The 17,203-nt window shown below is 42.8% G+C and overlaps 1 long non-coding RNA gene across 8 annotated transcripts; it reads left to right on the top strand.

The window, feature by feature from the left end:
• The first annotated feature begins 11,587 nt into the window (after positions 1-11,587).
• Positions 11,588-16,171, top strand: LOC134182677 (uncharacterized). Of its 8 annotated transcripts, none has more exons than XR_009970396.1 (9): positions 11,588-14,542; positions 14,604-14,648; positions 14,714-14,778; positions 14,846-14,938; positions 15,030-15,204; positions 15,268-15,283; positions 15,343-15,412; positions 15,546-15,584; positions 15,642-16,171. It is a non-coding gene; the product is annotated as an uncharacterized LOC134182677 (long non-coding RNA). The 8 variants fall into 8 exon arrangements; XR_009970395.1 differs by having other exon boundaries at positions 11,588-14,648; positions 15,030-15,061; positions 15,140-15,204; positions 15,271-15,283; XR_009970392.1 differs by having other exon boundaries at positions 11,588-14,648; positions 15,030-15,061; positions 15,140-15,204.
• The last annotated feature ends 1,032 nt before the right edge of the window (positions 16,172-17,203 follow it).

Below are 17,203 nucleotides of genomic sequence, written 5' to 3'. Positions count from 1 at the left end.
AGCCACAGTTAATCTTTTAGTTACTAGCTCGTTGACTGATCGTAGAAACCCCTCTTTTTCCATCCCAACAGAATTGGAAACTTCTCTGACCTGCACCAACTGAAAATCAACAATAACCCCTGTATCTTGCTCGACTAGAGTATATGTACAATATTTAGCGTAATATCCAGGGCTGTCACATCGTCCATCTCCCAGTAGGTGTAAAGGATTGTCTTTGAAGTTTTCTAGTATAGATTCCTGGTGACTTTTCCACGTTTCAGTAACCACAGGACACGGGTATTCATCTTGCAATCGATAAAATGATGATTCCGAGATGAATTGCAATTTTATGATTTGAGCAAAGTGGCTGAATTTGCTGAATGTTCCTCCTGACAACAGAATCCCTGCTGCGGTTATAAGATTTCCGGCAGGTAGACCAGCAACAAGTGGTTGGGATTGCCAGTTTACATTATGCCCTTTTGAGCACTCTATTTTTACTACTAGCATTGTTCCACTTGTTGATTCTGATTGGCTGACTACAGAAGAGTCACATGTTGGGCAGAATCGGAACAGTTCACTCAAGGAATTTCTGAAAACAATGAATTTTTGGTACTCCTGACCACCCATTTCGGTATCCGAATCTTGTGAAGGACAAGATGTGTCAAAGACGCAGTATTTCTCTGTTTCACTGTCAGTATTAGGAGAATGTGCCTCTTCATCACACTCTATGACCTGACAACTGTCAGTTACTGGTGTTACTAACCATGAGGCAATTTTTGGTAGCTGAAGTTGACTAGAATGCATGTCCTCGGGAATTAGTGAAGATTCTCTCACACAGTATGAATGTTCCTCTGTTTCAGCCAGGTCTCTAAGATCATATAGCGTTAAAGAATCACAAAATTTACGTGCTTTGGTTCCAGGAGAATTGTTGTATTTGTCGATTTCTTTGTGGTGCTCATAATCATCATCAGAGTCAGACACTCTAGCAACCTTAGCATGTTGTTTCCCTACTTCAGTAAGGGCCTACATCAACAGGGTCTGCTCTCAGTGACAGGTTGATTGAAACAGGCAGTAAATAGTAACCTGATTGTGTCTTCGTTTCTGTCCTGTTGATCGCTGTTTTTGTTTGGAGGTGAAAGTGAAAATTGTTGGAACAGCATCTGACTTGAGGTGAATTCGAGGTTTTGTTCCCAGTAATTCTGCTTGCAAATCTCGTTGAAAACTGTCCTGTTTGAAGTGTTCACTGCAGACCAAGCTACTACGCCTAACTGGAGGATTCTGTAATCGAAGCTTTGTCAGCCATTGTTTCAGCAGAGGCTTGTTCCTGAGAGGTAAGTGATGAAAGCGCACACCACGTTTGCGATCTCCGTCCTTGTTGTTGCAACCGAACGCAATACAGTAAAGCATTCTTTGTAATGTATTGGACAACTCACAAGTCAACGGCAGTAGACTAGCTGCAATATTACTTCTACATAGTGTAATTATAGTCTCTAGTCGCACATTACAGCATGCCCCATTCAGTCAGCGTGACCGTATCAGGTCGTTTTCAGTCACGGCATTTCTTCCTCCTAGTCAACCCTGTACGCGTACGGCCTAAGATAATAGTAAATGACATTACCCCGCATCGTAGACGGCTCACACCCAAGGATGTTCTTAGTGAGCATCCAAGATACTGTGTTATTAGATGCTACATCCTTTCAAATTCTGACTGACCCTCGATATATCCTCGCTACACAGAGCAACATACGCGAGTAAGATATTCGTATGTCATCATTTCAAAATGGCGACTACCATAAGGTTACGCCCCCATGTTGGAAGCTCAATTTCTCCGTTCAGAAAGAGTTGTATTAAGAAAGAAAGGTCCAATAGAGTCAGGCACTTAGTACTATCACGAGAACGTTACTTGTAATTTCGTGGGAGTTCCCCTTTAACATAATAAGTAAGGGTAACTGCAACGCAAAAATTAAAATAATTTATGTTGGAAATTGATAGTTCTGGTTGCATACATGACAGGAAAAATAATTTTAGATTTTTGAGTCAGGTCTTCGCTGAGATATAGCAGGTCAAAGTTGCTTCGGTTTTTTTAAGTTCCGGTAACGCGTTACAACGGCCGTGGTGTAGTGTAGACGTCACATAGGGGAGACGCCTAAGCGTCTGTCTAGTCTGCGGCCTGTAAAAATGACTACATCTTCTTATCCAAGGCAACGCTGCTAGGTAAAAGGCGACAGCAGCAACAGTTATTATTCTGAAGCCCTCAGGAGGTTTTACGTGATGATAACGTTCCGTCATCGCATGAATCGCAGGATGAAGAAGATCTGCTGGGAGCCATTAGAGTGATTAGACCACACAGGTGCGAGCTCAGCGACAGTGTCTCTGAAGCTTTGACATCACCTGCTGTCTTGGAAGCGGACGAGGAAGAGGACAGGCTACCAGATAGTCTGTCATCATTGAAAGAAGAAGTATGAGTAGCAAACGTAATCGAAACACATCCGGGCAAGTAAAAAACCATCACAGGTGCAGCTGCGGTCGTTGTGAGATGATGGATAGGTACATGTGTACTCGTTTGGAGTGCGTGTGCTGTCAAAATGTATTTTGAGGCAGTGTCAAATCATGACGCGATAATAATGACAATATGGCACAGTGGCGAGTCAGTGCAAAACTCTAGCTATTGCTGTGAGAAAGAGAACAAAATGAGTTGAAGTTCGTACGTTGAATTCATGTTGACACAAGGTTTGACTTCACTGTACAGTATACTGTAATGAATAGGACTGCATTCACTACACATGATGATCAAGCAGCTAGATGCGAGTCTATAGATAGTCAAGAGTCTAGCTAACCTCTCCTTCATTGCATTACTTTTAATCCTGCACGAGAGTCTTCCTTACCCTCCCCCTTCTCAAATACGGCTCTCCTTTTCTTTTGCGAAGGTTCCAGGCTGCTGCGATCTTGAAGTGTGGAACCAGGTAGATGGAAAATAGTTGTCTCAATTTCGCTTTTCTACAACCCAGACCAAGACCTGGAATAGACCTGACTGTACGTATCTCAAAGCAATCAGGCTAAACGTGGCTACTACAGACTCCTGTCCACTCAGTAAGGCAAGTCGTACTTAGTTGTAGTCGCCCGGACGACACAAACGTCTCTGCAATTGTCTTCCCTAGTTGCGATTCCCACTCTCTTAGCTTGGGGATTTTCGGAAATCGAAATACGATTGCGTATTTCTTGCACAAATTGGTGCATTCTGCAGCCACGCAACACCGAACCATTCTTTCGCCACAGATTCCTTTGCTTACGATACACGCTAGCGTGGAGACACCCGTCTGTGACGTCACACTACACACCACGCCCTTACAACGCTTCACCGGATGTTGAAGAACCGGAAGCAACGTTGATCTGCTATATCGCAGCGAACAGTTAACTCAAAAATCTAAAACAACTCTTCCTGTCATGTATGCAAATAGAACTATCAATTTCCAGCATAAAAAGATTTTAAATTTCGCGTTGCAGTTACCTTTTACGGACCACATGAGGAATATCGCATGAAGAATTGAATGACCCTATGTCAAATCTTCATGCATCTGTGTGAGTTTCTCTTGCGATCCGCATTAAACAGCTGCTTCCGCGTGAGATTATCCCGATTTCAATGCTGAGATGAAGTCTGGATGGGATTCTCATGAGATTGGCATGAGAAGTTCATTCGTTACAAGCTAGTCTGCACGATCTTTGCATGAAACGAAAATCCGTTCGACTTCTAGCTCCGCACGACTATTTGTGCACCGCATGAGTAACTCGGCTCCGCATACTTAATTCAGCTCCGCGTGAGCACTTCGCGTTAGTATACTTGAGGTTAACGTACGCTAGATGACTGATTCTAGGATGTAGTAATCTGACTTGCCTTTTCTTTCCAAGTGCAGTGTACAGTAGACTCATCAATGTCCCATGTAGAGACCTTGTAGGCATGGTCAAGTTCAGTCGGTCGCCCACAGTATCCATCTAGCCAATGTAGGCGCCTACCAGACTAAGTCAAAGAAATCTTCAACAGCGCATGCTCTGCAAAATAGACGCTGGAGTTTTATATCTGTAGGCGAGAAAGCCGGTCCGGAACCAGATTTTAGTGTTCTTTTACTTCTTACCATAGTTACAGAGTAAAAACGCTGATTCGCAAAGTAATCTACGTGTACAAGTCTCTGCCCATGATCTTGCGCACTAGTGATAGCTCGCGTATACGTGAATGACACCCTAGATCGCTCGCGTAAAACGCTAACCCTAGAGTACTACTTTCGTTCAGGCAGCTTTCGTGACGACTTTGGAGAATAGCTGCAGAGAGCGCGCTATCGTAGGCGGAAGTTGCTATACATTCAGACATGTACGACGAAAGAGGAAGTCACAAAGTCATTCAGATGCCAGAAGAGGAACACTTGCATCGCACTCATACGTCGATCCTACAGCTGCTTATGCGATTGACCGTTTCACATGCGATTGCCTAGCGATTCCTCGTGCGATTCTCATTAGTATCTTCGTGCTATTCCTTATGCGATCCACATGCGATTCCTCATTCGATTTTCCTCATGCTATTCCTTATGCGATTCTTCATACGATACTCCTTATGCGGTCCGTACTACAGTGGGTTGCCAAAAGTCTTGGTAGGGCTCGCTCTTGACCCATGCAAGTTTGTTTTTTATACTGTTTGTAAACTCAACATGCTAGAAGAATCTATCCATATACAATTTGCTTTGCTAGTACTTAGAAGAGTATTCCTTAGCTTTAATTACAGCAACAATCCTGCTTTTCATGGATGATACTAATATTGAATTAGTGCCATTGGTAGTTTCTGCCACTCATATGTGATTGCCTTTTTCAATTCTTCCTTGCTGGGTGGACCACAAATTCGGTTGCGAACTTTTTCTTTGAGCAATGCCCAAAGGTTTTCTATTGGATTGAGGTCAGGACTTTGAGCCAGCCAAGGTAATGACAGTACTCCCCGATCCTTTTTTCATTTGGTCACAATCTTTGCACGATGGACGGTTGTACTGTCATCTTGCAGAAATGTAGGCTTTCCACTAGCTTCTCGTGTTTTCACGAGAGGGAGAAAATGTTCATTAAGAGTTTTGATGTATTTCTGTCCTGTTACACTACCCTTGATGAGATCAAGAGGACCAACACCTTCACTTGAAATTGCTCCCCAGATCATCCATGATATCCCTTGCTGACAGTTCCACTGTGCACATGGGCAGCCACTCTTCCGTAGATTTTTGCCATATGTACACTCAGCCATCACTTTCATTTAGTCTAATCTTGCTCTCATCGGTAAATACAATATTTCCCCACTCTTCTACAGTCATGCCTTTGTGCTCGTGGGCCCACTGTACTCTACGTCTTTTGTTGATGTCGCTAATGAAGGGTTTCTTCCGAGCTGCTCGTTCTCTAGATCCCAGTTCCTTCAATCTTCTTCTAGCTGTTCTTTGACTGAAAGACTTTTGAGACGCTTGGCTCTATTTCTGACAGATGTCCTTGCAAGAAACCTTCCTGTCATCCTTGACGATCTTCTGCAGGTGGTGCAGATCACGGTGTTGCTTTCTGAGGTCTTCCACTTCTGTTCTTGTTAGCTACTGATCCAGTTGTTCTGTACTACTTTACTATGCTTGCCATTGAGGAAAGTGGCCTCTTTATCCTTTGGGCTGCAGCTGACATTGTCATCCCTGCCTTCACCATCCCAACAATCTGTAATCGCTCTTCGACTGTCAGTTCCTTTCGTCTTGACATAGTAGCTCAGAAAGACTCCTGTGTTGTCTTCTTGAACTTCAAGAGATGCCTGAATAATCTAAGAACATCATCTTATAGATTGTGTTTCTCATGACACTTGTGGGTACAATTATGAAGGCAAAGAACTTACGAAATTCGCTATTTGCGCACCCTACCAAGACTTTTGGCAACCCAATGTATGTAAATGAGTGTTTGCTTGATTATGCGACCGCATGATAGTCACATGAGATTCCCATGAAACGCTCATGCAAAACGCACGAAGATTTTACATAGGTGGCGAATATCGTATGAGGAATATCGCATGAGGAATGTCGCATGAGGATATTGCAACAGGAATCGCATGAGGAATATCGCACGAGGAATCGCATGAGGAATTGCAAGTGGAATCGCACGAGGAAACTCATGAGAATCGCACGAGAAATCGCTAGGAAATCGCATGTGGAATGATCGATCGCATAAGCATCTGTACGATTCGACGTATGAGTCCGACGAAAGTGTTTCCTGTTCTTGGCGTCTGAATGACTTTGTGACTTCCTCTTTCTTCGTACGTGTCGGAATGTGTAGCAACTTCAGCCTACGACAGCGCGCTCTCAGCAGCTTTTCTCCAAAGTCGTCACGGAAAGCTGCCTAAAAGAAAGTAGTACTTTAGGGTTAGTGATTCAGGCCAGCTATCACAGGTGCGCAAGATCATGGGCAGAGACTTGTACACGTAGTTTACCTTACGATTCAGCGTTTTCCGGTCCGTAGCGATGGTAAGAAGTAAATGAACACTGACATCTGGTTCCGACGGGCTGTCATGCCTACAGGTATAAGATTACAGCGCCTATTTTGCAAAGCATGCGCTGCTGAAGATTTCTTTAACTTAGTCTGGTAGGCGCCTAAATTGCCGAGATGGATAGTATGGGCGACCGACTGAACTTGAACATGTCTATAAGGTCTCTACATGGGACATTCATGAGTCTACACTCCACTTGGAAAGAAAAGGCAAGTCAGCAGAGTATATAGCACTAGCTCCAGTCATCTAGCGTACGTTAAACTCAATATACTTACGCGAAGTTCTCACGCGGAGCTTAATTACTTATGATGAGCTGAATTACTCATTCAGAGCACTCATGTGCAGCTCAAATACTCGTGCGGAGCTCGACCGGACTTACGTTTCATGCGAAGGTCATGCTGACTAGCCTGTAACGTATGAACTTCTTATGTGAATCTTATGAGATTCCCATCCAGAATTTATCACCGCATAAAAATAAAAATCTCACACGGAGGCGACTGTTTCATGCTAATCGCATGAGGAACTCACACGGACGCATGAATATTTTATATGGAGCTTTAGACTCTGTAAATATATACAGTGATTGCGTTTGGCACCTATTTGTTGCACGTCCGTTTCACATCACCCGCCCGCTGCCGAACGACAGGGCCGTACTGATTTTACCATTTCGCCATTATTCATGTAATGCGCATTTGCAATATGACCGGAGCACATGGCATACGTCTGAACCATCTTTGGTGTCTCCTTTTATAATTCGGGATGTCTGCTGTTATCTACACGGTTTACTGTAAATCTCCAAGAAAGACCTGGAGGGCTAGAACAACACAAAGATCGTCCAATAGATGATAAAGTCACTCTAGCTGCCATTGGTACGACGATGACTAGAATTGTATTACCTCTAAAGTGCGTTCACGTATTAGAGAAAATGGTGGAATGTGGCCATTTGCGCGACAAAGATGTTGCCCTCCGGGCGGATATTGGTATCAATCGAAAGCTCTTCACTTGGCGGATCTAATTACACTCACTGTTGGGCTACAGAAACGTAGCTGAAGTTAATAGAGCCAATTTCTTGTATTTTAATGAGTTAAGGGGCGGAGAAAGGCGGGACTAAGGCGGGATTAGGGTTAATTGCATAAAGCTAAGTACATAATTGTTATGGCTAGCAGGCTGTTAACAGTAACCTAACACAGTAAACTTCCCAGTTGGGGTGTCAGCTAGCTAGGAAAGAGTGCGTCTAGGGTCCGTTTCTACTCTTCATCCTTGGAACTTTCAGTTTCAGACGACGACGAATCTTCTGATTCAGGACCAACTTCGAATTCAATGACCATCTGCTCTACAACGTCGTCTAACACACCGTGTATTGTCCTGTAATGCTTCTCCACCTTCTCACGTACGTGCCTCACGCAGTTTGCCCACTTTTCCACAGTAACGTTTGCTAGACTTTCTCTACACAGACGCTTGATGTTTTCCATCGTAAACCCACCAATCCCTGTTTTGTGCTGTGCAGCATAACTGTAGGTCAAAGTCCTCAAATGGATGTCATTAACACTCAAGAATGCACTAAATGGCTGGTCAGTTTGGTTCTGGTATGGTCAAATTAGTCAAGTTCTCTTGGTTTCCAGACGCTTCTCTGAGCCAGAAGTAAATGAGTGTATGTATCTGGTACTTAAAGCTGTTCCTAGAAGAGGCAACTGACACATACAACCAGTGAGCGCATAGAAACATCCAGGTCTGTTGTCATGGGTTATAGCAAAAGTGCAATTTTTAGTATATCATTGCATCATGAAGCAAACCGCGTTTCAAGCCAGCGAGGCAGCCAGAGGCAACACGTTCATACGTACACTTTCACGTAACAATATAGTTACCTAGTTTGTCATTGACACCAAACGCTCTGAAACATAGATGCTAATTGCCTTCTGTGACAACATAACATCTGTTTACACAAGCACTACGCCACGTCTTAGGGTGTACCCTACATTCCACCAGTCGCTCTAATTCCTGAACGCACTTTAGTTGCCGGATGCTGATCTGTTTTGTTGTAATAATTTACACTGTGCCCGCTGACTTCCAGTGTCACATGTACATAATGGATAATGGTAATGACCTGCCGCCAGCGTCAGTTTGAGAGAGCCTGGGTGATGTGAAACAGATATGCGACAAATAAGGGCCTCACAGCAAGTCTACCGTTTGTATAAATAGGCAAGTTTTAGGTGTCTGTGTCCCTACATGTGCGTGCGTCAGGATCATTTGCGTGGGATTGAAAGTGGCGTTAGTAAGACATCTTGTATTTTGATTCCGCATTCATGGAAAGATACGCACATTATTACCAACGCGGTATTATAATAATAATAAACCTTGGCATGTAGAAATGTCCGCCTATAGATTGTATGGTATCATACAGACTTGTAACTCTGACAAATTACCTTACTTGAAGGCGCAGATGTAGTGTTCTTATGACATGGGCTATGGATCAAGCATTGTAAATGTGGTAACACTAAAGTGTATTCTGTTGTTCCGCCTAAGACTGCGCATGGGCATCTACCACCCACTCTACCACATCTTTTCCCTTCAAAATTCAACTCAACTCAACACATTGTCTTGTAACTACAAGTATGATACCCAAACAGCCAAAAAACACAAAGAGCAACTGTATCCAATGACATACATGTCTAGTCTATCTGGTTGTTTTCTTTCTCTCTTGAATTGACGTAAGATGGGGTCTTCTCCTCGTGTTGTTGCAAGTCTATCAGTGGTGTTGTTTGGAGAAGTGCTCTGAATAGAAGAGCTCTGAGTGACTGAATCAGTGGAAGGCTGTTTCATGCTACCCCTTGTAGATGATTGTCAGAAACAAGAGATTCGGCAGTGCTGACGGCTGGAGGTTGAGTACTCTGATAGTTGTCGGTGTCATGTGAAGTTTATCCAGACATAACCACGCGGGGAATTGATTCTTTGAAGTGAATTGGATCGTCGTCAGCTTCTGGTGCCATTTGGCGGGATATAATAATGTTGTCAGTAGATTAATGTGGGTCCACACGCGACCTTAGCTGATCAATGTAGTGTTTCCATGTAACACCCCATTGAGGCAGGGAAACATGGTACTTGAGAGGGCCTAAAACCTGTATACCGATACCCGGGCTCCTCTTTGGCTCTTGAGTTTGGTAATCACGCACTATGGCAGTATCTCCCACTGAGAATGAGCGTAACGGGGAAACGCTTGTTATGGCATAATTTCTGAGCATCCTGCAATTGGAAAACCATTTCAGGTACAGATGGATGCAGAATAGTAAATCGTGTGCGAAGAGTGCGGCGCATGACGAGCTCGCATGGTGGTTCTCCAGTGGTGGTGTGCTGAGTGGTCCCGTAATGTAAAAGCCATGCTGCCAGCTTGATCTGTAGGGGCGTACGGCTTAGTTTTTCATTCCGCTCTACAAAGATCGCACTGCTCGTTTCGCCAAACCAGTGATAGCTGAATGAAAATTTGGGCTTCGAATATGCGTTTCCCATTCTGTTTCACAAATGTTGCGAATTCCTCAGACGTGAGAAGCGGCCCGTTGTCTGGAACCAGCTCTGCTGGAAAGCCATCTGTAGCAAACCTTTTCCGCAATGCCTGAATGGTGGACTGCGCCGTTGTGGAGTGAGACATGTAAATTGCTTCCAGGCAATTGGAGTGGGCATCTACCAGAATTAAAAAATCGGTGCCATCTAACTTAGCAATGTCAATGAGGACCCGGTCCCAAGGAGTGCTGGTCCACGACCAGCTATGTAATGGGGCACTGGTTGGGTTTGGCTGCAAATGTTGACATGTGTTACAAAAACGGGCAATATCCTCAGCGGCTGCATCCAGCTGGGACCACCAAAGGCGGCTTCTGGTCATGCTTTTCATGCGAGAGGCCCCATCATTGTCGTCATGCAGTTCCTGAAGTAGACGGGAGCGATCAGATGTGGAATGGATGACTCGATTTCCCCAAACAAAACAATCTTAAGAGACTGACAGCTCCCATTTCCTATTAAAATAGGGGCGTGAATCTTCATATTGACATTGGGTGGGCCATCTGGTCTTTGTCCAGTGAAGACCCTTTGAGGTAATTGAATCCTGTCTGGTGGCTGTTGCTAGTTGCTTAGCAGTAAGAGAAAACCATCGCAGGTGATCAATAGTACAGACCCATTCAGACTGTGTGATGAAGTTACTCTCCAACCCTGGACAAAGCAGTCGCGACAAAGAATCAGCAGTGGCGTTCTTCTTAGAATACTTGAATTCTATAGAGTATGAGTATGACGACAGAGTAAGGGCCCATCTCTGTAAACGAGTTGCTGGCATAGTGGAAACTCCGTTTTTCGAGCCATAAATCGTAAACAAATGTTTATGGTGACTAGCTGGTACGAATGGTCTGAACTGGTGAATTTTATTTATCCCCGATATGATGCCCAGGGTCTCGCGTTTTATCTGAGCATATTTCTTTTCACTGGCCGTCAATGTTCTCGAATCATAAGCAATTGGACGCTCTTCTCCATTAGGCATTATGTCTGATATAACAGGTCCAACACGAAAAGCGGAAGCATCTGTTGCCAGCCGTAATTGTCAGCCGTAATTGTAAGTCAGGATTGTATGCAGTGAGGACAGTGGCACTTGTCAACTGTTGTTTGACTGATGTAATAGCTTGTTCACACTGTGCTGTCCAACTCCAACCAGCCCCATTTTGTAGCAGTCTGGTGAGTGGATGAAGCAATGTTGATAGATGCGAAATGAATCGTCTATGGTACTGAAACATGCCCAAAAATGATTGTAGTTGAGACACTGTTTCCGGCTGAGGTCATTTGTAATGCTCCTCCTAAGTTAGATTGACATGAACTGCTTGAGCATCAATTCACTGCTCCAGGAACTCAACGGAGGGCTGAAAGAAACGACACTTTCCTTTTTGCAATTTAAGGCCATGTTCCTGTAGTGTTGTAAGGACATTTCACAGGTTGTTTCCGTGTGCCTCTACGGTGTCCCCTGTCACCAACAAATCATCAATGTAGTCACCAACACCTTCCAGGCCGTAAAGCACTTGTTCCATAGCCTTTGCAAATTTAGCAGGGGCACATGCAATATCGTAAGCTAGCCTGGTGTCCCTATAAAGATCCTCGTGAGTGTTGACAGTAGTGGAAGGCTGAGAATGGTCATCCAGTCGCATCTGTTGGTCATCTTAGGATAAGTCTAAAGTCGTGAATCCAGTTAATCACACTAAGAATCCAGTGATCACAACAATAATGTTGACATAAGCCAAGCTACAACAGCGCGTGCACGAAAGAGGTACAAATTTGTTATTCCTAAAGCCAAAAACAATGGATTGCAAAACCCATAATGGAGCCAAAGTTCCATAGAGACCTTAACGATATACTAGCTGCAGTTCTTGAGAGAAGGAGCACTACCCACAAGTCACTGAACTTTGAGCTTAATATTGCAGCAATGCTTGGACTACTCAAGGAAACTGTTACAGTAAACTACAAAAGCAGATTCTGACGCTAGCTAGCTAAAAACTTTTACACTGGCCACTGTGGTCCATCAACACTTTCTTGAAATCCAACATATTCCTTAGTTTTATAAAAAAAAAGTGTTCTCTGATAAACGTCACAACACATGCTGATAGCACTCTTCTTACTTCCCTGCTCATTTTCCTGTGTACCCAGTATATAAACTGCTGGGAAGATGTCAATCTCAACAATCTGTAATGTCAAGTATTTACATGACGCAAACGACTTCAGTACGTTCTACCACACTACTAACCTGCAGGTTAGAGGCTTCGTGATGGAATTCTGTCTCACTTTAACCATTTCTACCACCGCTGTGCGCAGCACCCATCTATTTAGGCACACAGAAGAAAAATACTCGTGCTGAGTGATGCAACTGAAACAATGCAACATTTAGTCTAGTTGATCCATTTCTTGCCAACAAAGACATTCTTTACTGGTAGGCTTGATAGCACACGTTCCACAGCTACACCACTCCGTGTTGCCCACTCTCTCGCCATCTTCAACTGCATTTGATCTTCTTCCGTCGTCACCGTCTACATTTTTCGTATTATCTGCATCTTCCGTACTCCAAGAATCATCAACTACTCTACGCTCAGACTCAAAACGGTAATGTTCAATGTCAGCCATGTCCAAGTCTACATCTGGCAGCTCCCACGTATATTAGCGTTGTACTGTTCGCATCATGAACGAATGGCCTCATAATATATAACGTCGACAGACTACACAGTTACAACCCCATAATTTACAAGCTTCTGCTTGCAATAGGAGAAGGGTGAGCGCTGTTAATCATTGATAGATTTATCACTCACACTAGTGCCTGGCATCTGAAACTTACACACAAAACCATGGGAGTTTCCCTTTACTGCATTTTCTGTGGGCGTGCACTGTCCTAAGGTACAAAAATTTATTATGAAGAATTATGCAGACGTCGAGATTTTTGAAAGAACTGTTTCTTAGAGGCTGCAGTGGCGGATTTAGATAGGAGCATTGAGAACAAGCCCCCTCTTCACAAATGCTCTCAATTGCTCATGCTATATTTCTGTGCGCAATTGGAAGGTTTGGCCTTTGCAGCGATACTAAACTAGTAAAAATGGGTAAAGCGTCGTGTTGTAGCTTTCGTGTCTCCACATCTGGGATAAATGCATAGGTACAGCTGAGACGTAGCAGGCCGTAGGATGAGAGGGTTCGGGAAGTTCAAACGAATCCCCCGCACGTTGAGAAAGGTCCGCTTCTTCAATGAACATAGTTTCTACTCAGGAATTGCGCCTACATCTCAAGCGTATAGAATTAGATTCTCTTAATATTACACACCCTCATCCTACATGTTCTACTTAATAACTAGCATTATTGTAATGTTAGTATTAGTTATTACATGGGTAGCTGGTTTTATGGCATTTATTGACCCGATACCTCACGGGATTATCAACGAGATAATTGACCGAGCCGGGGGCAGGTTCAATTATTGAGGTCATAGCTAGGCTCTGAGGCCCGAGACGTCCATAATGCCATAAACACCACATACCCATAATATGTAATTTATTGTATAGGCGTGGATTTGCATCACCTTTTAATGCTGCTGAATGGGACAGCCCATGTGAAGCAGCAACACCTGCACTTCTCTTCCACTTTTCAAATTGTAGCGTTACATTCTACATGGGCAACAATCAATAAATAACTTGTTTGTGCTTGTAACCTTGCTGACGTAATTAGTAGATTTAATAGTGTTATGTGTCTGTCCTAAGTGCGTTGTGTTGTGTGTTGGTAGCTAATAGCTTGCGAAAGTTTGTATAAGGGAAAGGTGCTAATAGACTGGATGACATTTAGTGTATTGTATTCGAGCCTGATGTTTACTCTAAAATTTACCCAGAGTATATGCTGTTGCTATGACAGTGAGTTGATTATCTGTATATTTTACCTCCACGTGACCTGTGCAAACGCTGCAACTGGCTCATATTGCGTACCCAACCACACCCATACAATATGGAGTATATGTTTCGATTGGATTACCGCTGGGACAAGCAATAGCGTAATTTCATTGATGCATGTATACTCTTGTATGCCATAGCAGTGTTACAAATTGTGATCAATATAAGGCAATGATGTCAACAGCAACTTCACGGTACAAGTCTGGGGTATAATACATCGACATACATACATACATGCATGCATGCATACATACATACATGCGTACGTATATACATCGCAAATAGCAAATAGATAAGGAGCTGCCGTTAAACGGTAATGCCCTCTGGCGGATGGCTGGGTTCCTGTGCTCTAAGCAGGAGCTGATGGCTGTGCTAAGCGATCTCCTGCAGTGTGGCCAGGTGCTCGCAGGAGCACCGACTGCGACGCCAACTGAGGTGTGTGCACCCGAAAGTCCCACCCGGACAGCAGTGGCTGATGGACTTTGTCGGAATCCCATACATAAGTACATACATACATACATTTCATTTTTGCATCTAGAATTACCCGCAACAAACCGATCCATTTAATTGTGGAATATGGACTTGTGTGGTAAGTCTGTATAAACTCGTCTACTAATTCCAAAAGTAAATGTATATACTTGTTGTTACAGAACATGCTTTCAGCAGCTGTGGACAATCCTCGTGTAGCCAGCAACGTATGGCAGATTTGGAGTGGTATAAACATTAACTGAGTCCATTACGTCGACTTCATTAATTTTAGATCAATCCCAATGACATGAGGACATGGATATTGCATCGAATTGTTCTTACAGGGGCCGTTGAAAGGTACGCGTACAATTTATAGATCTAACAAAATACAATTTACTGATACAATACATGTACTGTATCCAAGAGAGAACAGAAAGATGAACTATTTGAAAACGACCATGATGAGGATCCACATTCTAGTGATTGCATTACAGGGACAGAAACAACAATTCATCAAGTAATTGATTTAATTGAGAAATGCACGGCTTGAAAGAGACGATTTTTAACTGTTACTAAATTGTAATTTTTGTATGAACCTTATTCACCAGGCGAACACCTTACAGCTAATGACTCTTTAACGGTATCAACACTGCAAAAAAATTCAGATACACACTGTATCTATTTGGACATATGGTTATCACTAATCTGCTTATGCAAGGTATCGTTCAAGCCAGGAAAAGTACCCTTTTCTGTTGAAGGCACAACAGATCCCGACAGATCAAGGTATAGGAGCGTGATCTACAAGTAGCATATTTGAGCACAAAAATGTGTATTATTGTTTATCAGCAGTTATTCTTCGAAGGTTCATACACTGTGTATTGTGTTTCTGTGTTCCATACGTTTTTTGTTGTTGTTAAACAGAAAGTCAAAGAAAGGAAACTGATAAAACGTGATTATAATATTAGATCGTCTGCAAAACGGAAAAGAACAGGTAAATTTTTGCTGTGCATAATATTCTAAGCATGCCTACCCAATTCGTCTCTAAACATTATGTAGCAATCTCGCATATATGTATATTAATGTCGAATTTTTTGTATTCGCGGTCTTTTTCATTTCATACTCAGAAAATAAACAATTCGAGTGATGAATTGAATCAACTGAAGGTATCATGCTGTAGCCTGGCTCTTTTTTGCTTCAAATACATGTTCATCTTTCTACAGTTATCGAATGTACTGTTGATGAAATAGACGGGACATTGTAATACCTGGAACAGAACTGGTATATTAGAGCATTGCTGAAAGCATGTCCTGTCCGGAGCTCCCGAAAATCTGGAAGATCGCTCAGTTTTCACGACATGGGAAAGAAATCCAAGAAGCAGAACACCTCCTGGTAGGAGCCAAGTTTCCAAAGGCTATTCAAACTAAAGTCAAAATTTTTCTGAAAACTTGGTATTTCCAAAACGAAGTGCAGCCGTGCAAGAGCCATGAAATCGATGACTTTATGCAGTGGATGGGAGAAACAGGGAACTGGAGATACGAGAACAAATCCATGCACGCTATTTACCACATACTGACTTATCATCATCGCCGTAGATGGGTTACTGACGAATTTGATAAAAAAATTGAATAAAGAAAAAATAAGTATTTTATGCTTAGACGGTTTCAGATAAGTGAAACGTGCTGTTTTAAAATTTTTAAATTAATTTCAGTTTTATCTCTAGATAAGAAAGAATAGCAAATATATTTACATCAATTCATATTTCTCTTCCAAATAGTGCTTTGGATGTGCGTTTCTGAACTTATATTTACAGCGATCTAAAGTCGACCATAGCCTAACTATTTTAGATTGTAAACTATAACTAGAGAAAGTCTGATAATACAAGTAGAGAAAGTGATCAGATGCATGGGTCTACTAGGTAGTGTTTGGTATGCACACTTATTTCGTTTATGCCATCATCATCTCCTACATCACATCTCTAATTGCATACCAGAGTAGTGTCACACTTGACTTCAGCGTAAATATAAAGGTCGAGATGCACACAACTGCTGCAAGTGACGAAAGCGTAAAAAGATTGTGACGTAAGAAATGAGCAATGAACAATCTATAAGTTAACTAATTAATTAAAAGTACACACTCATCCCTAAATATAAACCGATCATTTTCTCAAAGTGTTTTTATACTTGTTTCATTCACTCTTTAGCTATGTAGGTTAAGTGAGTCTTTATTCTTCGTACGTAGTATACCACTGAGCACTCAGTCTCTCTGATACTGAATGGTCGACATAGGGCGCGAGTACAGTCTGTTCGACAAGGACTGGAAAAACTCGCTTTGATTTTTCCTGACGTCCACAACTTTCAATGGCCATCGTGACAGCAATTTCGTGATTTTATACGTTTATCGTCTAACGTTTTGTCGTGTTTTGCGCGCAAAAGATCACGCTAGATAGCAAAATCCCATTCGAACGAATTCATCTGAATGGGATTTCGACATTTCCAATCTATCCAGAGCTGTTTCAAAGTACTGAATGAGTTGCTTCTATTGTGAAAAGTAGTGACATTGCATTTTCAGCATCGGCAGACGTAAGACGCGAACATGAAACGGCGAATGAGTCGTCAAAAGGCGCGAGTACGGTCTGGTCGACAAGGACAACAGAATCTTACCTTGCGTTTCCTGACGTCTCCAAGCTTCAATGGCCATCCTGACAGCAATGCCGTGATTTGATACGTTTAGCGTCTAACGTTTTGTCGTGTTTCACGCGCAAAAGATCACGCTAGATAGCAAA

This window comes from Corticium candelabrum, chromosome 7 (genome assembly GCF_963422355.1).
Source record: "Corticium candelabrum chromosome 7, ooCorCand1.1, whole genome shotgun sequence".
Lineage (NCBI taxonomy): Eukaryota > Metazoa > Porifera > Homoscleromorpha > Homosclerophorida > Plakinidae > Corticium > Corticium candelabrum.
Note: the sequence above shows the minus strand (reverse complement) of the source record. Positions and strands in the feature narration are given on the sequence as shown.